Genomic DNA, 25,705 nt, shown 5'->3' with positions numbered 1-25,705 from the left:
GCAAGATAACCAAGTATTGTTATCTAACTCATTTTTTTATATTTAGCATTTCTGTTTATGGCATTAATATTTATTTATATGCTGGCATTTTGTATTTCCACATGCAGGGATAAGCACTAAATGTGCATGTGTGTTTGGGGGTGGTGGTGTATGTGTGTTTTATTTAAATATAAAACTTTATTGCAGATATAGTTGCAATGTTCCAGCTAGACTCAGGGTGCAATCTGGAGGTCCTCCTTGAACTTGCAATTGCTGGCATTCCACAAATATCGCCTTTTCCAAAAAAACAGACTTCCTCCTTGATGAAACCCGGAGAAAAGATATACCCCAAAATGCACATAAGCAAAGGATAATATGGATTGATCACTCATGGCCCACGAGGCAATCATGAGGCCACTCATGCATCAACCAACCAATAGGATTCTGTAGATATTTCCAAATATCCAATGAGATGTAACCTAATGACTATTGGAATGTAGCTTGAGGATAATAAAAAGGGATGCCAGGCTTTGTTCTGAGTGCCTTCCCGCAAGATACCCCTGCCTCAGACTCTTCATTGATGCGTCCTCTCCTTCAGAAGGACTCAGGGTGGCTTACAACAGTGGTACAAAGTACAATAAGAATAAATACAAAACAGTAAAAGAAGTCGAATGGTTAACTGAGGTTAAAACATCACAAACTAAAAAAAACCATAAAAAGTTATTATAAAAAGAAAATCACACTCATATACATACACACCGTCTGTTCCTAGATGAGAGGATGAGACAGATAGATTCATTCTCCCCACTTCTCCCCAAAATATATACTGTATTCCGGAGAAAGTGCATATCAAAACTTTAGAGAAGACTTTTTAAAAGAGGAACATGGGAATAAGGCTCACTCCTACCTTAGCAGATGTATTACTTGTTGAATTTTATCTGCTAAATATTTCTGTTGTGTCTTGATAGGTTAAGAGATTATTAAGGAAATAAATATAAGCAGTTTCTCAAAACCTGGGTAGCCAGACCGATTACCTATTCTGATGTGATATCTATACAGTGATGCCTCGTCTTATGAACTTAATTGGTTCCGGGATGAGGTTTCTAAGGTGAAAAGTTTGTAAGACGAAACAATGTTTCCCATAGGAATCAATGGAAAAGCGATTAATGTGTGCAAGCCCAAAACTCACCCCTTTTGCCAGCTGAAGCGCCTGTTTTTGCGCTGCTGGGATTCTCCTGAGGCTCCCCTCCATGGGTAACCCCACCTCCGGACTTCCGTGTTTTTGTGATGCTGCAGGGAAATCCCAGTAGGGGAATCCCAGCAGCGCAAAAATGGACACTTCGCTGGCAACGGAAGTCTGGAGGCGGGGCATCCCAGTGGCGGCGGCTTGGGTTTGTAAGGTGAAAATAGTTTTGAAGAAGAGGCAAAAAAATCTTAAACCCTGGGTTTGTATCTCAAAAAGTTTGTATGACAAGGGGTTTGTAAGATGAAGTATCACTGTATTTATAATTCAAACCTTTTAAGCTTAAAGTGAGGATATTACAACATGAATGATTTAATGGAAGGTGGTGTGTGTGTGTGTGTGTGCATGTAAGTGGGTGAATATAAATCAGAACTCATTTTCTAATATTTAGCATTTCTGTTTATAGCACTGATATTTAGTTATATGTTGGCATTTTTTGTATTTGTAATATGACATGGGCAATAAATGTAATACAAAGAAAAAAGTTTTGGAGCTAAAATAGTATTGAGTAAATACAGATAAAGGAATAATCATATTATTTTTACTCCTTAGGCTTGAAATGCAATTTCTGTAACCTACACCAGTAAACAATTGTTATGCTTCTGTCCTTTTAAGGGAATCTTTTGTGGTGAAAATTTGCTCAGAAACTGAACTGCTTTGTGTATTCTGAGGGATCAAAATCATATGAAAAGCTTATGTGATAGCTAACATATAAATATAGTCTGAGACCTTTGGGGAAATTGCAGTTGATATTGAAAGATGGGATTAAGAATAGTTTTGCACTATCCTTTCTGTATATATCTTGATTTAAGGTACTAAGAAGAAATTGGGTTCATCAGCACTAAATCTCAGTTAAATAGAGAGTGGATTTTATGCAGTGATGGGCTACAAAAATTTGTACTACCACACTGTGGGCGTGGCTTATGCATTTTGTTTCAACATCTTTTGGGTGCTCTGAGGTGGAGCTCCATTTTTGCAACCCCACTGCATAACCCCCCAGTCCGGGCAGTAGCCCACCCTTGATTATCTATTATATAAAGTGTATGTACATACACGCACGCACAGCTCTTCTAAAATTATACACATTCAACCTCATTTACTGCAATAGGAAAAACATACCCAGAGGCCAGAAGAGAAAAGAAGGAAAAAAAAAAATCAAAACTTTGCTACCGGTACTATGTACCTCACCAAAATTTTGCTACCGGTACTGCGTACCTGACCGTACCCATAGGAGCCCATCACTGATTTTATGCATGGAGAACACCTGTAAGCAATGTTCCCTCTAATTTTTTTTCGGTGTGTGAGGAAAAGTATAGTGTCTGAGTGGCAGTCCCTTTGGGACTGGGCGGCATAGAAGTATAAATAAATAAATAAATAAATAAATAAATAAATAAATAAGAAAAAAATTCCCTTCTTTTTTATTAAAATAAATTAATAATAAAACAAAACCAAAATCTATTACTATTATTACTATTTCTCTTTTTCCATCCCTGTCTCCTCCCCCCTTGTGTGTGTGTGTGTGAACTCTTGAACCATTTCTAATAACAGGTGAGCTATTGGAAATGGTTCAAGAGTTCACACACACACACAAACACACACAAACGGCTGGGGTTTTTTTCTCTGTTATTATTTGTGTGCTTTTTACCATATGCTTTAAATCAAGAGTCATTTCTCTCTCTCTTTCTCTCTCCCCCTCTTTCTCTCTCTCTCTTTTTCTCACTTTCTCTCTCCCTCTCTATCTCTCTCCCCCTCTTGCTCTCTCTCTCTCTTGTTTTTGTTCTCTCTTTCTATTGCTTTCTCTCTCTCTCACTCTTTCTTTCTATTTCTCTTTCTTTCTTTCTCTTCTCTCTCTTGCTATCTCTCTCCCCCCTTTCTCCCTCTCTCCCTCTCTGTGTCAGCGAGGGGGCTGCGAGAGCGCTTTCTCCGAGTGCTTCGGGAACGCCTGCCCTGCCTCTACTGCAGCCCCCTTGCTGAAAGTCCAGGAGGAAAGCGCTCCCAGCAAAGGGGCTGTGAGAGGGGCGGAGCGGGCATTCCCGAAGCGCGTGGAGAAAACCCTTTCTCGCAGCCCCATGGCTGGGAGCACAGAAGTGGAGAAGGAGAAACCGCTGCCACCGCCGTGGGAGAAGTCGCGCCCCAAGGCAGGAGGCGGCGGAGGAGAGAGGGTGGATCGGGCGGGCGGGGGGCAGCGTCGAGAGGCCAGGGGAGTGAGGGGGCTGGAGGCACCCTGGGGAGGCAGGGGCAGCTGCGGCTCCCTTCTACTGCCAGCGCCTCCCCGCCCCCGCCCCCCCGCGGGCTGGCAGGGGGATGGGGAATGCGTGCCCGTGGAAAAGGGTGCGCGGGAGGGTATTTTAGGGCACGCGCGTCCGCACGTGCGCAGCTTACAGGGAACGCTGCCTGTAAGTCTGATTGATCCAAAATTGTTCATTCTTCAGAGTCAATTGGATTGAGATGGGCAGCTATAGAAATGGAAACAAACAAACAAGCAAATCTGCAAAGCCCATATCCAGGAAATTAAGAGTCGTCAAAATTGAAAGCGCCATTTCCACCCCCGTTCCTGTCAAAAGTGGCATTCCCAAGGCAGCATACTAGGACCTTCTCTTTTCGTTCTCTACATCAATGACTTCTGCGATCATATCACAAGCAACTGTGTTCTTTTCGCCGACAATGTAAAATTCTTCAATACCACAGACAACACAACTATTCTCCAAAAAGACCTTGACTTCGTGTTGTGATTCCATCTGAGGCCCCTCAGGGAACGGCTGATCCTCTGCCAGCTTCCTGCTCAGAGGGGAAGGATGAGGAACAGGAGGTTCAGGCAGACGGGGAGGAGGAATCTCAGGCTGAAGGAGAGGGAGGACAGCCAGAGTCCCCCGAGGGGGAGCTCTCCCCAGCAAGCAGCCTGGATTCCTTAGATGAAAATGCACAAGCAATCATCGATCTCCGGCAGAGAAGAGCAACACAACGAAGGGGACAATTAGCCAGGTACTTTCAGCACTAAAGAGGCAACAGCTGGGTTTGGGTGTGGTGCTCTCCGGAAAGGCTGAAAAGGCAGACCCACCCTTCCTGGCTTGTGGAGTATTATCTTTGGGAGTCCTGGGACCTGGCTGTGATCTTTGGCGTCTTGGAATTCTGGTTTGTGACTTTGAATACTGAAACCTTGGGGGGGGAAAGGTGTGGGTCTTATTCTCTACAGTGGTGGGTGTGCCAGCAAGAAGTCTGCTGTATTGTCTGGCCGTCAGGACTCTGCTGTGAAGTCTCATAGCCTGCCTGTTGGGAAGAACAGGTTTTTCTCTGTGTTTATTTTTCAAACTATACCAGCGTGTCTGGCTGTTTTTTCCAGTTGGTGTTGAAGTCTGGGGGCACCCAGACAGAACACTTCGTCTCAGATTGGTCTAAGACTTGGCAACTTCAAATATCAACTAGCAAATGCTCTGTTCTCCACATCGGCAAAAAGAATCCGAACCTCATATACAAACTGAATAAACAAAATCTCACAGACAACCCACACTCAGTAAAAGACCTTGGAATACTAATATCAAATGACTTAAGTGGCAAAGCCCACTGCAACAATATCGCCAAAAAGGCTTTTAGAATTGTTAACCTGATCCTATGTAGCTTCTGCTCTGGCAATCTCACACTACTCACCAGAGCTTACAAAACTTTTGCCAGACCCATCCTTGAATACAGCTCATCTGTCTGGAACCCATATCACATCTTGGACATCAACACCCTCGAAAATGTCCCAAGATAGTTCACCAGGAGAGCCCTTCACTCTTCCACTCGAAATAGAATACCCTATGAAACTAGACTTACAATCCTGGATCTAGAAAGCCTAAAACTATGACACCTTAAACATGATGTAAGTATTGCCCACAGGATCATATGCTGCAACATCCTACCTGTCAGCGATTACTTCAGCTTCAACCGCAACAACACAAGAGCGTGCAACAGGTTCAAACTTAATGTTTAACTGCTCCAAACTTGACTGTAAAAAATATGACCTTAGAAATCGAGTCGTCGAAGCATGGAACTCATTAGCGGACTCTGTGGTGTCAACACCACACCCCCAACATTTTTCCCTTAGACTATGTACGATTGACCTCTCCAAGTTCCTAAAAGGTCAGTAAGGGGTGAGCATAAATGCACTAGTGTGCTTTCCGTCCCCTGTGCAATTGTCCCTCCTATATCTTATATATCTTTTCTTCCATACATATATCTTTTCCTCTATTCCTCATTAACCTATTTTATTCTCATATCTCTTCTTCTGTCCTTTCCCTGATATTTACTACTACATATTTTTATTCTCTTTAACTTTCATTTTGTATTAGACTAAATAAGTAAGTAAGTAAGTAAGTAAGTAAGTAAGTAAGTAAGTAAGTAAGTAAGTTTACAGTAACACCACCAGATGGATACAAAACTGGCTACCCAACTGCACTCGATGTGTAATGCTCAACGGAACTGCATCTACAGGGAGGGGAGTATGCAGTGGAGCACCCCAAGGCTCTGTTTTAGGCTCAGTACTCTTCAATATCTTCATCAATGACTTAGAGATGAAAAGATAGATGGGGAACTGACAACAGAAAACTAAAGCATAAATAAAACAAAAGATAGAGTCTTGCATGCAGAGGCTTTAGTCATCTCTGCTGTACTATGACTTAGCTGACAGACCAGAACTGATCTGTCATGGGAAATGTGCAACCAGAAGACTCTAAGAAGAAACTATTCAGATAAGTTTTTGAATAAGACTCTGCCCCAAAAGTGCCGCTGAATTTTTTGTTATTGGTTTGGTAACAAAACATCTGGAAGCTAAACAGCAAGTGTGGAGGACAGACCCCTGCCAACACTATTCTGAGGAGGAGGAAGCAGTCTTCCCCAGTCTGGTACCCTCCAGATATGTAGAGTCCAACTCACAAATTACTGGCTTGTTTAGCCAAATGTCCCCTAACACATTGTAAATGATCCATGCTGTAGAACATTGCTCTATTTTGGAAATGGGAAAACACTGATTTTATGTTTTTCCTGTTCAGGTTAGGTTTATGCTTTTACTTCCTATTTTATACTTTATATTTTACTTTTATTTTATACTTTATATTTTATATTTTACTTCCTTTTTTAAGCAGGTGGTGGCATTTAGCCAAGCTTAGAGTCTAAGCAGGTTCAGTCCTGGTTAGTACTTGGTAGGAAAAACTAAAACAAAACATTTCCTAGGATACAATGGCAAATTGCTTTTATAATACTAACAGGAAAACTTTATAAATATGGTTGGGTTTGACTTCAGGTTTTCTTTGTTGCGTCCCAGCAATAGCCAGATTGCACGCCATTGACTGTTTCCGGGAGTGGCGAATTTGACTCTTCGGATTGGCCGCTGCCCCTGAGAGCTCCATATAAAAGAACTGTCAGGAGTGCGCCTCAGTTCTGTTCTTCCTCAGCTATTAATTGTTGGTTCCCTGTTGACAGTTGATAGAAAAGTGTTCTTGCCTCCAATTGCTTGTCAGTGTTATCTGTGGAATTTAAGAATCTTAATCTATTTTTTTTAAATTAAAGCCAGAGTATGTTCTTATGTGCATCTTGGTGGCCATATGACCATGGAAGTCTCTTTGGAAATGCTGACTCTCTTGGATAAGAAACAGAGATGAGCACCAACCCTAGAGTGGAACATGATTAAACAGGGTAATCCTTTGCCTTTGTGTTTATTTACTGCTAGAATTACTCTCCAGATGACAAAGAATATCTTTGGACAGTTGTAGCAGGTAAGTCAGTATTATTCCCTCTCACTAAGCCCACAGAATTGGGAGAGATATACATGGAACAGTGAGGAAGGAAAAGAACATTCTCCCTGTCAGCCAGACCAACTAATTGGCCCTGGTAATCAATGGGATGACAGCTGTTTCAGTCATATTGCTCTCACAGCCATTATATTATCACCATATTCTGATGTTGCTGCTGCTAATTCTCTATAGTTGCTAATTTGGCAAGCTTTTATCACAGCAAATCATTATATCTAATGCCTATTCCACCATTGCAACCCTGTGAAAATGCCTGATAAAATTACATTTCAGCTCCAAGAACCTACATTCCCACAATTAAACAAGACAGCAAGAATCTTAAAACAAAACAAAACAAAATGGATTTGTTCATGTCCGTATACATCATGTATGTCTTGCAACATGTTAAACTTCTTTTTAACTGATTAACACGAATTCTATTATCTGTTTTGCATAAAGCAAAATATAATTTATTCTCTTTCTTATTATATATTTTTACATTTCCATGATTGGCATTATGCAGTTTTGCTAGCTATTTTCTCTTTTCTACATTTTATCATTTTAATGATCTATTGCTGTGTCTCCAAATTTGCTGTGAAAATTAACCTATATTTTAATAGTAAAGTCAAATAAAGAGTTTGGACCCTTTGCGCTCAGCCGAATAGCTGTTGGGCATGGGGTTTGACATGGCAAGGCAATGGCTGGAGCATTAGTGCTGGGGAAAAGCTGTGTCCTGTTAAAAACCTTACTTAAGTGAGCCATTGTATCTTCCCCCTACCATGCAGTATCCTTCCCCTGCCACGGCCACCAAGAAATGCCCACCAAGCCACACTATACCATGGCACACTAAGCCACACCCTCAGAACTGGAAGTAAAAAAATGTGAATTCCACCATTGTTTTATTATAGCTTTATTGTTTCTTTTGAATGGTGAGCAAATGTTGTTTATCTATATGTATCTATTGATGGCTTATTTGTCTGAATGCCAAGGTTCCTGGAATTCTATAGTGTTTGTGGATTTGGCTTAGTTCAAAATGCTCACACTTTCTCAGTTTCACAATCTTGTCTGATCTCCTACTTACTCCATGGAAAGTGCTGTAAAATCCTGTACACCCTTCTGTAATCACTATTTTTTTCTTCATTTGTTTTCATCTTTCTTCTCAAGCATCATTTCCCCCCCCCCCCCAATCCCTCATCTGTTTACATCTCACATCCCAAATATATGGGTTTCTCCTTGATGCATTAATACAATCAAATAGTCATCATTCCTGTAATGGTAATCCTTGAGATGTAGTTATTTGATTTCTATAGCTTCCCAACTGATCCCAAGTGGTTCTGGGTGGATTATTATTGTAAAATATCTAACAATTAAAATGATTTAAAAACATTAAAGCAATAAAAATATCTCCAAAATAAACTATAAGTATAAATAGCAGCAGGATGATTAACCAACTAATCTTCGGAGTCTTCGGAGAGGGGCGGCATACAAATCTAAGTAATAAATAAATAATAAATAAATAAATAATAATATTGTCAAGGAACAGAGCCATTAACAAAGGGATACATGGTAGCATACCGTGATGACATCAGAATAATGATATGCATAGTGACATAATTATGGAAATGCATCCCTTGGATTCTTATGATTTAAAATTTTATACATATACATAAGGCGTTGCAGCATTTGTATGAAAATGTTGCTTTGCATATTTTTTAATTTGCTTCCCCTCACGGCAACGATGGTTTATCCTTGTAAGAGCCTTTCTCTGTGAAGATTATGATTTTGTTTTGTTTTCTTGCAAGAAAAAAATAAAATAAAAGTAAAACTGTAAAATAGAGTATTCTCAATTAAACAAAGGCATTTAGAGGTCTATGTTAAACCAATTTGTTGTTGGACAAGAAGGAAAAACAAGAACCAGTTTTTAATGAAACAGGATGCAAAGAGATTTTGATTTACTGCTGCTTATGTAAAATAAAAAGAACATAAGCCACTTCACAATGTGAAAAGGAATTAGAGCGTAATTGAATAAAAGCTGGCTATATTCAAAACATGCCCCATATAATAAATTAGCAATCTGCAGGAGAACAAACTTCTCAAGTGACACTTTGGCAAAATTATATATCAGGGTCTTTTCTCAGAAATCAGAAATAAAACAGCTTCCACAATTTAATGCTCTTCAGATAATTTGGACTGTAACAATATTCCCCAGCCAGTTCCAGGTGGGGAAAGGCTGGAGTAGACTGAGCCAACAATTCTGTTAATATTTAACCTAATCAGCAGAATACACTGGAGTGAGAGTAAAAGTAAGGAAACAGCGAGATTTTCTTTTGCACAAATTGTATTGAAACAGTGAGTTTAAATTAAAGTAAAGAAGTCATGCTATAAAATGACAGTCATGAGAGATTAGGGGCTATATCTGGAATATGTTTAAACCTCAGTTTTTAGTATTCTTTTGCAACAGACAATGCCTTTTTGGGATTTTCTTTTCTTAATAGGAAATAAGACACCTTACTACTTTAATTCTGAGGCCTATGAGATAATTCAGGCAATTAATCAAGCTGAATGCCTCCATCTTCCCACCTTTCTAGATTTCTGTTAAGTGATGGTACAAAAATACTACAAAGGTTTCTTTCTATCTGCCCAATGTTTACCCAATTATTTAAAAATTAACAATCTTTCTACAGGATATATGTGCAGCCTATCGGCAAGTTTTGCTTGTAGAGTTGACCATGCGACAGTTTCCAGGGTGTCTGGGTCAACGAGTGTAGAGGCTAGGCTGTAGACTTCTGTGCCGCAATAAGCGAGGAATATAGCTTTCTTCCTCTCGTCATCGGCGTCATGTAGATTGCTCGCTTTCAGGAAAAATGTGAATTTGGACATATACGAGGTCCAAGCTTCCGTCTCGGAGTTGAATACAGGCGGCGGTGGAGCCATGGCCGAGTTCATGGCTGCGTTAGCGGGAGTTCGACCTCCTCGTCGCCACTGAAAAGTCAGGACTCCGGTAGTTTAAATCAAACTGGTTTATTCATGGCAAGAGAGATTACAACACACTGGAACGGTAGATTTGCCGGAATGAGGGCAACGGCTAACCCGTTGCCCTTTTATACTCTTTTAAACGCGGGCTTTTCCCAACTGACACACATTTAACTTTCGCAGCTATTTTCTGAATAGCCGCGTCTTAACCAATCGCAGATTTTCTGCGAATATTTTTAAACAAACACAACACAATGCTATTTCTAGGTTTCCTTCCTACTTAGAGTTAAGTGATGAGGTTAATGACAGAGGTTGGCAACCTCTCTTGGTCTACAGCAAGAGTGTCATATTTGTGGCGTTACATTGTCATCACGTGATGTATCATGACTCCCCCCCTTTGTTAAAATGGGGGTGGACATGGCCACAGCATGATGCATCCAGTTAGTGGGCTGCAAGTTTGACATTCCTGGTCTAGATGTGGACTTCTTTGGTTTTCTGTGTTAGCCAACTGTGTTTGGAAGAAATTTTTTTAGGTGTCCATCTTCAAGTTCTTGGAGCACCTAAGTAGATAATAGTTCTTGTTAATATCATCTAGAAAGAACAGTGTGCATGTTTGGATGACTACATGATATTCACAATCCTGGGCTGTGAGATATCATCCTAATGATTTTATTTTTATTATTTAATTATTTATTTTATAATAAAAAAGAACAGTTGAGATTTATGTATAAATCTTTCATTCTAAGTATCCCTAACTTTTTAGGTATTAAATTTTTTAAAAAATATAACTTGGAAAGCTGTTGAGCAAAATGTCACTTTTTTGCATCATTGTTATTATTAGGAATAAATTAAATCAACTCAATAAGTTTAAAAATGTCCAATTGCACTCAGTCTTTGTTTGGAAAACCAACCATTCAAAAACCATGTTTCCACTGGAATGATGGGATAAAGGAGGTGGGAAATTGTTGATTTGCCTCTCCTGCTTCTTTCTTCAGATCTCCTGGTAGTCTAGTCCATTTTATCTATTATTGTTTTCCTTACAAGCCAGTGCTTAGCTTATGAGTGACATCACTTTGGAAAGGAATTAAGTTGTTTATTGATTCTCAGCTCAGCCATTCATTCATCCTTTAAATCCACTAAGAGCCCACTAAATCCACACATTCTTTGTCTACTGGGTCATTTTCCCACTTGATGAGCACCAACAAATACGAGCTACAAAAGCATACACGTCTGCTGTATGAAGTCAAAGAAATACGGAGAACACATATAGAAGTCACCCCAATTCTCTATAGCCCAGATCCAATAGCTCAACACTGGAGGAAAACAGGCTATTTTTCTTTGGTCTCTTGAATGGTATGGTATGCACAATGCTTCAAATTTCACAGCTTTTTTACTGCACAATTGCCCACTCAAATAATTGAAACTAAATATTGAATCACAACTGCAAGCCAAACTAGAGCTGGGGGTGGGGGTGGGGGGGAGAGCTTCGCATACCCAAACAACACTGAGTTGGGATCTCCAGAGATATGGAAAGGCGTGGGCTGCAGAAAGTGAGGAGAAAGCATGAGCTTGTCTGACCCAAAAATCAGCTGACCAGTGGGAGGAACTTGCACATGTGCAATGAAGCTGGTCAACAGCTGCGTGCCTGCATAGAGGGCTATGCATGCCACTTGTGGCAAGCGTGCCAAAGGTTCACCATCACGACCTTATACCAACAATTCCCCAAGGCAGTGTCTTAGGACCTACTCTCCTTATACTCTGCATAAACGATCTCTGTGACAATATTACAAGCAATTGTGATCTCTTTGCTGATGATGTTAAGCTATTTAATACCTCCGATAATACTTCTACCCTTCAAAAGGACCTTGACCATGTAACTGAATGGTCTAAGAACTGGCAACTCCAAATCTCATCCAACAAATGCTCTGTTCTACACATTGGTAAAAAGAACCCGAATACTAAATACACACTTGTACAAACTGAACTCGCAGAAGACCCTCACTCAGTCAAAGACCTTGGAGTGCTCATTTCCAATGAGCTAAGTTCCAGAGCCCACTGCAACAGCATTGCCAAAAAAGCACTAAGAGTCACAAACTTAATTCTACACAGATTATTCTCTAGAAGCACCAATCTACTAACCAGAGCATATAAAACATTTGTCAGACCAATTTTTGAATATAGCTCACCTGTATGGAATCCACACTGCATAACAGACATTCATACAATTGAAGGAGTCCAGAAATACTTTACAAGAAGAGTCCTCCACTCCTCCTCACGCAACAAATTACCTTACTCCTCCAGACTTCAATGACTATGTTTAGAAAACTTACAGCTACGCCGCCTCCAAACTGATTTAACTGTTGTTCATAAAGTCATACATCACAATGTACTCCCTGTTAGCGACTACTTCACCTTTAACAACAACAACACAAGAGCATACAATAGATACAAACTAAATGTAAATCGCTCCAAACTGGACTGCAGAAAATACGATTTCAGCAATAGAGTGGTCAATGCCTGGAATTCACTACTGGACTCTGTTGTTTCTTCCCCCAATCCCAAAATTTCCAACCTTACATGTAACTACAATAGACCTCTCCCCTTTTCTAAGAGGTCTGTAAGGGGCGTGCATAAGTGCACCTTTGTGCCTTCCGTTCCTGTCCTAATGTCTTTTTATCTTTTCTATCTCTACTTTATACTTATATTATGTTAGACATACTACAATACAATACTATATTTGTATGACAAATAATAATAATAAATTGTCTGCACATCACACGGTCTATCAGATTTGTTGCAAAAAAAGATACCATCTGTGGATGAAGCAGCATTTCACCTTTTCTTTATTTAAAATATATAGTCTAACTAAGTATCTGGGAATCTTGCAGTAGGTTACAATTCATTTAGACTGAGGTATTGAGCCAATAAATTTGGCCCTATTTGCTTGTCTTCTCTCTGTATAGTAAGGAACGATCTGTAAAGGGCTCAGAATAATGGCAATGTGAATGCAGTAACTGCAGAATAATACAATTATAGATAAAGAAAGCTACTACTATTTTATCTGTGCTTGCACTGTGAAATAATGCTATCCTTGGATCATGGAACTTCAGTGCTTTACTTAACATTTATATGCTTTAGACTGTTACAAAGCACATGATCTATTATAATCCTTATGACACTCCTGTCAAATGGCCTGCCCTGTTATCTCCATATCACAGAAGGGAAGCTGTTGCTGTGAGATGGAAGAGATTGATTTGCCTAAGGCTGGCCGGTAAGCTAATGTTAACAGATAGATCTGTTCCAGGGACTTTCTGATTTGTAGGTTTGTCTCTTAGGGACTTAGAATCAATTTAAGGGATTCCGATATGGGTGGACAATTTTGCAGCCAGTGGGCCTTATCACCCTTAGATTTTATTTTATGCATCCCTGGGTGACTCATCATATATCTTGTCCTTTCTTATATCCTTCCATCAGAGCAGTTGCTGGAAGCAAAAAAGAAAGTGGCAGGCAGAAACCACATGCAACCCTAAGCAGCCTGGGTTATTTCAGAAAAATGTTCCACTCTATGACTCATCTTTTGAGCTTCTGCACAGGTTTATCTATTACAGCTTTTTCTCTATCTTGTGCAAGTACAGTAGAAGATAGAAACAGAACTTGTCAATGGAACCATCCCAAGGGGAATGTTCTTATTTATTTATTTATTGGACTTTTATGCCATCTCTAAAATGTTCTTCTATTGCTTTTTAAATAATTACCAAAAAAAGAAAGAGAGAGGGAGAAAGAGAGAGAGAGAGAGAGAGAGAGAAGAAGGAGGAGGAGGAGGAGGAGGAGGAGAAAAATACATATACTGTCAAAGAAAGGAAAAACAAATAGACAGAAAATGCTTTTTAAAAAAAGAGGTAAAGAGATACAACAAAGAAAAGAGTAAAAAGGCTATAATATATGATTTTAGCAGTAAATAATTACAGTTCTACATATAAAGTTATTTAACGCATTTTTATTCAGGTAGATATATATTTTAATGTATTTATATAACTTTCATTTTTAAACCTAATATATTTTGTACAAATCAGTGTCATAGTTCATTATATTTGTTCCTACAAAGTCTGAGTAATTCGCTACAATCAAGTCTTCAAACCATTGAATGAAAAGGGTCGTATGTTTAACTTATCTCAACAGGAATAATGAGACCCATACATAGACATAGGATCAGACACATACACACGTGTTCATATAAATATGGGAAATTTTGACTGAAGTTATTTTTGTAATCAACACATTATACAGCATGGTGTAGGATGGTAGGATTGGGATGGTGTGGAAAGCTAAGTGAGAAGGTACTGACAGAAAAAATGGGGGAAATCATCGGATGTTCCCAGATTTACCTTTATTACCAGATACCATGTAACTTTTGAGAGATTACTTTGAAGGGAAATGCCCAGCCGGCAGTTTGTAAAGCTGCCGGCTGAAATTCCCTACAGGGTGGGGGGCGACGCTGAGCTAGCTCTTTTCAGAGCTCAGCACTTCTGGGTTCATTCGGAACCCGGAAGTTCGGTTTCTGACAGCGCGCCAATGAGAGCGCGCTGCCGGCTTGCCCTGCCGGGTCCCAGATCGCCCTATTTAAAGGGCGATCTGGAAGGGACCCCCCATTGCCTTGCCAGCGAACAACGGAGGAGCGGACAGACGTTGCTACCCGCTCGTTACGGACCACGTGGCGGGGGCCTATTGAGGCCTCAGCTCAGGCTTGTCGGGACGGGTGTGGGGGGTGGAGAGATAGTGAGGCCTAGGGGGCCTCACCTGGTAGAAAAATTTTCCTTAATTTATTTAAGTAAATTAAATTCATTTTGTAAAAAGCAGAAATAAAAATAAATTCATTTGGGGATGGGGTCTTGTTGGCATCGGGGATTAGCGGGCAGGCCTCTCCCCCCTTAAGGGGAGTTAACACCCCCCCCCCACACGCACACACAACTTCCCCCCCCTGCCCCCCCATTCTCCACCGGGGGGGTGTTTTACTAAGGTGGGCTGGTAAGGGCTAAAGAAGATAGGCCTCTTGTTTTGGGACAAGGGGATTTGGGCACTTCGAGGCAAGGGTGGCCTTTGTGCAGGGCAGTGGGATCAGGTACCGCACCTAGTGGTGCGATCTGGTCCCAGGGGCCCCCTGTTCGGGTGTCTTGGCCTGGGTTGTGGGGGCATCCAGGTTTTCCCTTTTAGTGGTTTCCCAAGGTTTCCAGAACCCCAAGACCTCCCTTCCGGGTGGCTGGGGGTGGGCTGGCCTGGTTTGGGCCTACTATTTTAAATTTACCCTTGGGATTTGGGAGGGATTGTCAGAATGGCTCCCAAGAGGCGTGCCCCTACCCAGGCCCCCCTGGGTCCTCGCCCTCGGAGGGCGAGGGTCCCTTCACTGCAGGCTAGGGAGGCCGGGGAGATAGTCCCTACCCCCCGTGCGCAGCCCCCTCCTGTCAACCAGGCCACTCCAGGCTCCGAGCCCATTATCTCGGCTCAATCCTTTTCTGCTTTACTAGATCGCCTGGACCGGATGGACGCCCGCTGGGAAGCCGCCTTCGGGGCACACAGCGGATCCAGGCCCTCGGCAGCATTGCGAGCCCCTCCTGTCAGCAGGGATACGCAAGATCCAGCTCCGGACCAGAGCAACCCGAGGGTACAAGATGCCAGTTCAGCGGCCGGGGCCCTCGGGGCCCCATTGGATGGCAGGGGTGAATCAGTATCCAGTGCACCGGTTGTACAGGGGTTATCCACCGTAACCCCCCCAGCGGGGCCGGCCGGCATGGCTCCCCCTTTGGGGTCCAGCACACCTACGGTATGCTCCCAATTTTGGGGTGCGACCGTGCAACCGGCTTTGGTCCCGGCCGGGGCGCCAATGGTGAACACGGGGTCCACCGCAGGGGGGAGCCAGGGTAGTATTTCTAATACACAGTGGCTCCAACCATTGCCCGGATCTTCGGGGCCAACCGGGTCATCGCTCAACATGATTGGCAGTGGAGGGCCCCAGGTAGCTCCTGTTGGGGTAGCTGGGTCGGTGACAGTGCCGGGTTTTTCTTCCCTTGCGGCGGCCTTTTCTGTGGCAGGGACGGCCAGTAACAGTGTGGCCACCTCGACCAACCCCATGGCTGCTGCCATGGGGGTGGTGCCTGTAGGCCTTCCATCAACCCCCTTGGGATATCATTTGCACCGATTAGGGATAAGATTTGGAGGGGAGAATATATCGACCTCTATACCCTGTTAAATAGGGAGGTTCCCAAGAAGGAGAGGGATGAGGAAGCTCGGACCGATCGGGCCAAAAAGGTCAAGGTCCCCAGAAGTTTCAGGTCTTGGCTGTACGCCTTTTTGACCTATGCCACCGTTATAATACAAAAGGAACTGGGTAGGGCTACGGCGCTACTTAAATACATCGACCTCATTGCCATGGCATACTTCGAGGTCAAGGGGGATGCCTGGCAGAACTATGATGAGGCATTCCGGATGAGGGTGGCTTTTGACCCTTCTCTCCCCTGGGATCGGGAAGTGCCCGACCTATGGTTTCAGGCGACCCGTAAGAGCGGGTCGGGTCAGCGGACCGATAGCGGTCATCTAATGGAGGAGGAGCCGGCTGCACCCCGCGCTGCTGCGGGGTAGGGTGTTCAAACCACCCAGCTTTGTTTTGAGTACAGTGCCAAGGGCTCTTGTGCACGCTCCTCTTGTAAGTTCCGGCATGCTTGCGGTAAGTGTGGGGGTTCCCATGCCACCCACATGTGCACACGTCCCGGTGGAAACAGGGACAAAAGTAAGCCAGCCGTTCCTGCGACACGAGGGCCCCAATCCGGTCAAGCTTGAGCGCTTGGCCGAACTCCTGCAAGGGTACCACCCGCCAGAGAGGGCGGCTGCTATCCTTTGGGGCTTTTGTGAAGGCTTTAGTATCCCTTATCGGGGTCCACGTAAGGCCTTTATGTCAAAGAATTTGAAGTCAGTTTTGGGTAATGACGATTTAGTTAGAGCTAAGATTAAGAAAGAGGTAGATGAAGGGAGGGTCCTGGGCCCCTTCCCCCCCGTGCCTAATAGGAGGGTCCCCCCCCTGGCTGGTGCCCAAGAAAGCCCTAGGGGAATAGCGGCCTATTCACCCCGTAAAAAGGTAACCCTCAAACAGCTTTAGGAGCTCACAGGGCTGCTTAACTTCGCATGCCGGGTAATTGCTCCCGGTAGGGTGTTTTTACGCAGACTGTATTCCTCCATGCAGGGATTAAGCTCGCCCCATCATCGTGTGCAGCTCAATGCAGGGGCCAGAGAAGACTTGCGGGTATGGCAGACATTTCTGGCCCGATTTAACGGGATTTCCTTCTGGCAGCAAGATTTGCTTCTCCAAGCAGACTTGCCATTGCACTCCGATGCCTCGGGTTTCCTTGGCTTTGGGGTGATGCTAGGAGGAAGGTGTCGCCATTCAACGTGGCCAGCGGAATGGGAGGCAGCAGGAATTTGTAGGGATCTTATGGAGCCTGGCGGGGCTACAGAACCAGGGAGGCAGGAGGCAGATCGGGGCATTGGGCTGTCAATAGCTCCAGGCACCCGGGCTGCATACCGCAGGACAGGTAAGGAATTTCGGAGTTCAGGGCTAGCAAGGGTTACAGGCAGGCTTGGCCATACCAGTCGACCAGTTGTTGGAGCACTGGGTGCCATACGGTAGGCTTCCCAGGTATTGGCCGTTTTAATTGTTTGGTTTGTTGTTTCAGCCGTTGCTGTTTTCCGGCCCGTGGTTTGGCTTTTGGGCCGGCTGTTTTGCTGCGAGGTCTCCTGTCGGATCGCAGCTTTCCCTGGGCGCCAGGATGGACGTCGTCTGGATGGGCCGCAGGGGAATGCGCTGGGAGGGGCTCGGCCCCCTGTTTTTGTGAGCAGTGTCGGTCCGGGAGAGCCCCCGAGTTGCTGGTGATCCACCTCGGGCGCAATGACCTCGGTGTTTTGAGTGGCTTGGCGGTGAGCATCCAGGCTCGCGAAGATCTGCAGGCCATCACCACTGCATATCCAGGCACACTTTGAAGGGAATTTAGACTTTTAACAAAATAGGCTTACTTACTCCTGACATACATATTGATGGTAACATATGACTCCATAAGTATTGGTCCAAGCACAAAGCTTTCATATACATTGGTACCTCTACTTAAAAACTTAATCCATTCTCTGACCAGGTTCTTAAGTAGAAAAGTTTGTAAGAGGAAGCAATTTTCCCCATAGGAATCAATGTAAAAGCAAATAATGCATGCAATTGTGGAAACCACAGGGAAGGTGGAGGCCCTGTTTCCTTCCAGGAGATTCCTAGAGAGGCCCCACGGAGGCTTCTCCCCACCATCTCCGGCCCTGTTTCGTCCCAGGAGATTTCTAGAGAGGCCCCATGGAGGCTTCTCTCTGCCTTTTCCGGTTACAGTTTTGGAGGCTTGGGTTTGTAAGTGAAAAATGGTTCTTGAGACGAGGAAAAAAAATCTTGAACACCCTGTTCTTATCTAGAAAAGTTTGTAAGTAGAGGTGTTCTTAGATAGAGATACCACTGTACATTCTTTGAGATGTTTACTCAGCTCATCTTTCTGAACCAGTAATACTGCAATCTATCTGCAAGTCAGAAATCACTGCATATGTTAATTGAGTTTCAGTGCTGAATGAGGAATATTACATACCAACTGAGGAATTTTATGAATATTTAGTAAATTGCAGAAGGTCCCTTGAACGTCAGCCTGAATTGTTGCAGCTAAATAAGGGATGGGAGGGGGAGCTATTGGCAGAAAAGGTCCACATTGCAATAATAAGCTAGTAATGGGGAATGATATTTTTTTAAGCTTTGTGATGAGCAGTGTAGCATTTCACTGGAAAAATGATCCAACCATGCAGACAGCTTAACCCATATTAATCACAAACTTGTCTCTGGCAATGTTGTAGAATGATGGATGTTCGTGAATTTGAGATGTCAAAGACCAGGCCTTCAAAGCTGAGCTGTCATGGCCCACTAAAGCGACAATAATGCATAATTCAAGAAAAGAGGGATAGAATGGAAATTAGTCAGGTTTATCAGCAGCAATGGGTAAGAAATTTATTTCATTTTGTTTTATACATAAGCATTAATCAAACCCCACAATTTCTCAAAAAACCCCCCTAAGATGGAAGAACCTAACAGTTATGGCTTCAGGAGTAAAGTTTTGAGTGCATTGCTTTCAAAGTATCCCTTTGAGTCCTTATTTTATTTATTTATTTATTTATTTGTTTGTTTGTTTATTTATTTATTTATTTGTTTATTTATTTATTTAGTCAGTCCAATACACAATGAGGGTTTTTAGTGGGTATATATCTATATACACATAGTAAAATACATGGTGAAGGTTATAGAGGAGATACTCATAGTAAAATATATCTAAGAAAGAATAGAAAAGAAGGTATAGTAATAGAACATATCAATGAAAGAATAGAAGAAGAGATATAGGAATAGAAGAAAGGAATAGGAGATATAGGAGAGCAATAGGACAGGGGATGGAAGGCACTCTAGTGCACTTGTACTTGCCCCTTACTGACCTCTTAGGAATCTGGATAGGTCAACCGTAGATAATCTAAGGGTAAAGTGTTGGGGGTTTGGGGATGACACTATGGAGTCCGGTAATGAGTTCCACGCTTCGACAACTCGGTTACTGAAGTCATATTTTTTACAGTCAAGTTTGGAGCGGTTAATATTAAGTTTAAATCTGTTGTGTGCTCTTGTGTTGTTGTGGTTGAAGCTGAAATAGTCGCCGACAGGCAGGACATTGCAGCATATGATCTTGTGGGCAATACTTAGATCTTGTTTAAGGCATCTTAGTTCTAAACTTTCTAGGCCCAGGATTGAAAATCTAGTCTCGTAGGGTATTCTATTTCGAGTGGAGGAGTGAAGGGCTCTTCTGGTGAAGTATCTTTGGACGTTTTCAAGGGTGTTAATGTCTGAGATGCGATATGGGTTCCAAACTTATATATCCAAACTGTCTCATTCATTTTGATATTTATCAAGTAGACAAATGTTAACTTAGCAAATGCTTGTACTGTTTTGAGTTTGGTCAGCACAGAGGATTAAAATTCAGTTAGAACATATCTCAAGTCACAAGTTTCTTTATAACTAGAGAGATTGAAATTACCACTCATTTCTAGTTACTATCAATCAGTGATGGTCTCCTATGGGTACGGTCAGGTACACAGAACCAGTAAAAATCTTTTGGTCAGGTACGCAGAACCAGTAGAAAAATTTTGATTTTTTTTCTCTTTTGCCCTTCTGGGTTCTGGGTATGTTTTTTCTATCATAGTAAATGAGGTTGAATGTGTATAATTTTAGAAGAGCTGTACATGCGTGTGCGTGTGTATATACACATACAGTTTATATAGTAAATAGTGTATATTTTTGTGTGCCTATGTGTAATATGTATGTACACATATGGCATATATACATAGAATTAAATAGTATATTTTGAATGTTCAGTAATAGTAAATAGAAAGAGAAATTGTATCTCTTTGAGGTGAGGAGAGGCCAGGCACCCTAACCCTAACCCAAACCCTTGACGTGAGTGACATCAAGTTGGCCACCTTTAAGCCAGTCACATGACTTTTAAGCCACCCTGGTCACATGGCCTACAAGCCATACCCACAAAATAACCCACACCCACAGTGTGGTACTAAATTTTTTTTGCAGCCTTTCAATGCTATCAATCAATTTTATTATACAGCCAAAAAACAAGTTACTAACATAATCTAAATTTGGTTTTGGATAAAACAGTTTAACAAGTAAAATATTTAACATACATTACATAATAGACTTCCGGCCCCAGTTCATAGTATATTTGATTGTGAGGATTCATTAAAGGGCAACTTGCTGCAGTGTTTTCCAATTTCTTCAGAGAATGCCCTGCTCTCAATAAAAAGCCCTTCAAGTAGCTCCATGTTTGACATTCAAAATTAGTTTCTTTATGGAATCTGTTACATCTCCGAGAGCTTTCAGTTCTAAATTAAGATAAATTATACATGCAGTGAGACAAAAAGGGAAAGCAAAACAAGAAAAAACAGACAACCTTACAGTAATAATGCAATAAGTCTAAAAAGTAGTGATTGTAGTTGTGCATAGATTAATGCCATGTAATGACTTTCTGGATAAAGGAAATAAAAAAGGCAGGTGCTATGACATCCTGAAAAAGAAAAACAGGGGGAAAAACCCTTGTATTTCTATTTGATGTTGTTTCATCTCAAGCCAAGCATAACAGAACCAATAATGAGAACAGTGAATATAGCTTGCTATACTGGCAGGGCATATTAATTTTTTAAAAGAAGTGGCTTTATTTCAATAAAAAGCTCACACAACAGATCATCAATCTTCAATACCGAGTCTTAATGTATACTCATTTATTTATTTAAAGCACATCTATAGTATTTCTTATTAAAATAAATCTCAAGGCAGTTTATATCTTTTCATTTTTATTTTTAAAATGTTGTATACATGAATCTTTGGGCAAAACTTTTTCCAATAAAGCAAATTTCTGGTGTTTTATTTATGTAGCCCGAAAAGTACTGAGACTACTTGTCTCAGAAGAATCAAGTAGAGAAAGAAAGATAGAAACATTCAAAAGTAGGTGGGTTAGACAAGAATTATTGACAATAATTTTTTAAAGATGGGAAAGGTTATAACGCTTATAATTAAACATATAATCTCATGTTAAATTCCTTTTCTCCTTTGCTGCTGTTCCCAGACTTGCTTCTTATGGGACATTTTCTTTAATAGCCATAGCAAAGCAGGTTGCAGCTGGGAAATCCATCCCCCCCCAATGATTTTATTCTACTGTCAGATTCAATAGCTTCCCAACTGGCAAACAACCCAATGTAAAACAATCAATTTAAATAGAAAGAAAAAACAATTAACTGTAAGAGAATGACTGGGATTGCCATCTGGTTTCAGAGGTAATAAAGTCCTCCCCTAGGAAGACTGTAGTTTCCCTAGCAATTAAGAGAAAGTGGTTACAGTCTGAGTTTAAATAAAAAAAATAAGATACGCAAATGTGGATAATTTGAATCAGAGTATTTCCTTAGGGTATCTCATACACAGTTCTTCAATAAGATATTGTGTATGATTTATTTGATTTTTATATTGTGTATAATTTATTTGATTTTTATGCCGCCCTTCTCCTTAGACTCAGGGCAGCTTACAACATATTAGCAATAACACTTTTTAAAACAGAGCCAGCATATTGCCCCCACAATTCGGGTCCTCATTTTACCCACCTCGGAAGGATGGAAGGCTGAGTCAACCTTGAGCCTTGACTTATCAACTCCTATTGTCCTTAGATGATATTGAAAGCTTGAATCTGCTATCCACTTGGCTTATTGATTCCATTTGTAGAAGGAAGGACTAACCGGAGAAGAGCCTAGTTCTGGGAAAGATTTAGGGCAAAAGAATGGGACGACAGAAATGAGGTGACTTAATGGAGTCACTGAAGCAGTAGACGTGAGATTAAGTGGACTCCAGAAGATGGTAGACAAAAGGAAGGCCTGGAGGAATGTTGTCCATGGAGTTGCAATGGATCAGATATGACTTTGCAGCTAACAACAACAATTTTTTCTTTTCCTCCAGGAGCTCAAAATGGCAAACCTAACTATTTTTCTAACACAACATTCCTACGAGGAAGTTAGATCTAAAAGAATGCAATTGGACCAGAGCCATCAATATGTAGCCAGTGGGCTAGAACCAGGGCTTTGCTATACCACATGGGTTAAAAATAAATAGCTTTGTTCATTCTGATGGATAATTTACTTAGGAAATGCAACTCCTATATTTCTCTTGGTTGTCTCACAGATTTTACTACCACTGATTTTGGTGTCATTGTGGATCACCTGTGGCTAATGCTGCAACAGAAGCCGCAACTGTATGATTATTATACTGGGACTAAAAGGATCATATTTTGATCCATCTAAACCTAGCATAGGGAAGAGAAAATCTACTGCTACAGTATAATGTAGTTTTATATGTATTTAACAATGACATCGGCCATCAGAAGAACCATGTGACTGGTGTAGAAGTCATGTAAAATTCTATTCCCTGAACAATGGATGGTAACTGACCAAGGAGAGATTCAACCTGGAAATAAGGAGAAACTTTCTCACAGTGAGAGCGATTAACCAGTGGAACAGCTTGCCTGTGGAAGTTATGACAGTCTCCAACACTTGAGACTTTCAAGAGGAGATCGGATTGCCATTTGTCTAAAATGGTATAGGGACTCCTGCTTGAGTGGGGGGGTTGGACTAGATGATCTAAAGCAGTGTTTCCCAACCTTTTTTGAGCCGCGACACATCATTCACATTTACAAAATCCTGGGGAACATTGAGGCGGGGGGGGGGGGGGGGCTAAAAAAGTTTGGACAAAAAAAAATCTCCCTCTTCCTCCCTTTTGCTCTATTTCTCTCTCTCTCCATCTTTCTCTCTCTTCCTTCCTCTTTCTTTCCTTCTCTCTCTCCATCCCTCTTTGTTTCTCCCTTCCTTCCTCTCTTTTTTGCTCTCTTTCTCTCTCCCTCCTTCCCTCCCTCTATGTCATTCCCGCACCCTCCTTCCCCCCTCTCTCTTGCTTTCTCTCTCTCTCTTGCTGTCTTTCTCTCTCTTTCTCTCTCTCTCCTCTCTCCTTCTCTCTTTCTCTCTCTCTCTTTCTTGCTATCTCTCTCTTTCTCTCTTTTTTGCTTTCTCTCTCTTTCTTCCCCTCTATCTCCCTCTCTTGCTATCTCTTTCTCTCTCTTGCTATCTCTCTCTTTCTTTCTCTCTCTCTTTCTTGTACACCACGCCGCAGCAGTGGTATTGGGCAGAAGCCATGGGGCGGCGGCAGGGTGGTCAGCTGTGAGGCGGCTGGACGTGTTGCTAGATGCCGTATGTGCTGGCATTGCACTGGGCATGGGGCTGGAGCCTCCGTCCCGGCCCAGTCCGCAGGCAAGTGCCAGCCACGCAATGCCAGCATGTACGGCGTACAGCAACATGTCCAGCTGCCGCCGCCGGTGCCTGTCCTGGAGTTCTGGCTCGCAGCAGACCACCCTGCCGTCGCCCAGCGGCTACTGCCCGGTGCCGCTGCTGCCACTTCCCTCCCGCTGTTGCCGCCCTCCTGCCAGGCCCCAAAGCTCACTTGCTGCCGCCACCAGGGAAGCTCCAGCTGGGCGGGCCGCTGCAGCTGCCGAAAAACTTGGAAGGCGCAAAGAAGGAAGCTCAGCTTCCGGTCTCACATCTTATTGCGCTTCGCACCAGAAGCTGAGCTTCCTTCTTCGCAGCACACCTGACCATGTCTCAGTGACCATGGTACACTGGTTGGGAAACACTGATCTAAAGGACCCCTTCCAACTCTAGCAATCTAGTCTTAAAGGTACATTCTGATATTATTTAATAGAGATTTTTCTGAATTCCCTATCTACTTTGCTGACCATTGAAAATTTGTCCTAATAGCAAATTTGTGTAATTCTGAGATGAGGATAAAACTAAGTAAATATATTTCCATCTTGAAACATTTCAAAATACAGCTACTTGTTACTGCTTGGGTGCTGTGCCAATTCTTGACAACAGCCTAGATAAATGTGGGAGTCAAGAAAACAATATTACGGTGGTCCTTTATAGAAGGACAGTACTACCAGGGGTCATTCTGAAGTTCCTTTTCTGACCTATTTTCTTAGTTTTTTGGTGCTTCAGCTGTATCTTGTCTCCCATGAATTTATTAGGAAAAAGCACCCAGAGAACTGCACTGCAGTGCAATCAACATGCAGAAGCACGTGGCTAGTCCTTTAGGCTTGGAAAAAGGCGTCCGTTGAGAAAATCCGAAGGCACATAAAAATAATCAACATAACTATAAACCAGATAGAATGTAGTTCTAATTACTTCTATAATTAAAATATAATCTATTAAGAGCCTGAGAAAATAAAGAAGCTCTTGTATCATACTAAGAAGCTTGGCAGTATCTTCCAAAAGAACCAGATGATACCAACTTCATTGCTTTATTGGAATCCCTTCTCCAAATCTATTTTCTTCTTGTAGCCTTCGTTTCTGAACACAATTTTGTTTATAACTGAAGCATGTATTGCCCACATTACTATTCAGTTTTCTTCACCTCCGTTTTCTTCCACTTCTCTTTCTCTAGTCTCCAGTGCATCATTCATAGTGCAGAAACAAGCAAACAAGTAAATACTTATATTTTAAAAATAATTCATTTTCAGAGCATAAAGACATGTTGCCAAAGTGGTCCATTGGCAGCAAAGAAGGGAAAGTTATAAAATCAGGTGTAGAATCAGAAATGTAATTGCCTCAAACTGAAAGTAACTCTTCTAAGCAGAAATGTTAACAAGAACCTTTGTTAAAAACACACTGAAGTAGACCCAGAGACAGGGTTTGGAGCAATCGGTACTTTTATTCAGCTCAGAGAACAAGTGACAGCTCAGCAAGGTAAAGTGACAATTCAGCGAGTACCGACTGACTCTGGCTGGAGAAACCGCTCCTTTTATATATTTGCGGTTCCCGCCAAAGCTAGAGCCGGCCGCGTCTGAGCCAATCAGGAGCGACTTCCTGCTTGGGCTCAGACAGCGCTGAAAGAGGAACAAACTATTTACAGAGTTACAAGGTAGCCATTACAGGATACAACACCCCTCCCCTCATAGTTGGACACATCCATCAAGAAAGCCATGTGACAAAGTCGTCCAATCGGTGGGGCCTCTGAGGAGCTCGCGCTGACCTGCGCAGTTCAATTTCTCCT

This window comes from Erythrolamprus reginae, chromosome 1, assembly GCF_031021105.1.
Source record: "Erythrolamprus reginae isolate rEryReg1 chromosome 1, rEryReg1.hap1, whole genome shotgun sequence".
NCBI classification, from domain to species: Eukaryota; Metazoa; Chordata; class Lepidosauria; order Squamata; family Dipsadidae; genus Erythrolamprus; species Erythrolamprus reginae.
Note: the sequence above shows the minus strand (reverse complement) of the source record.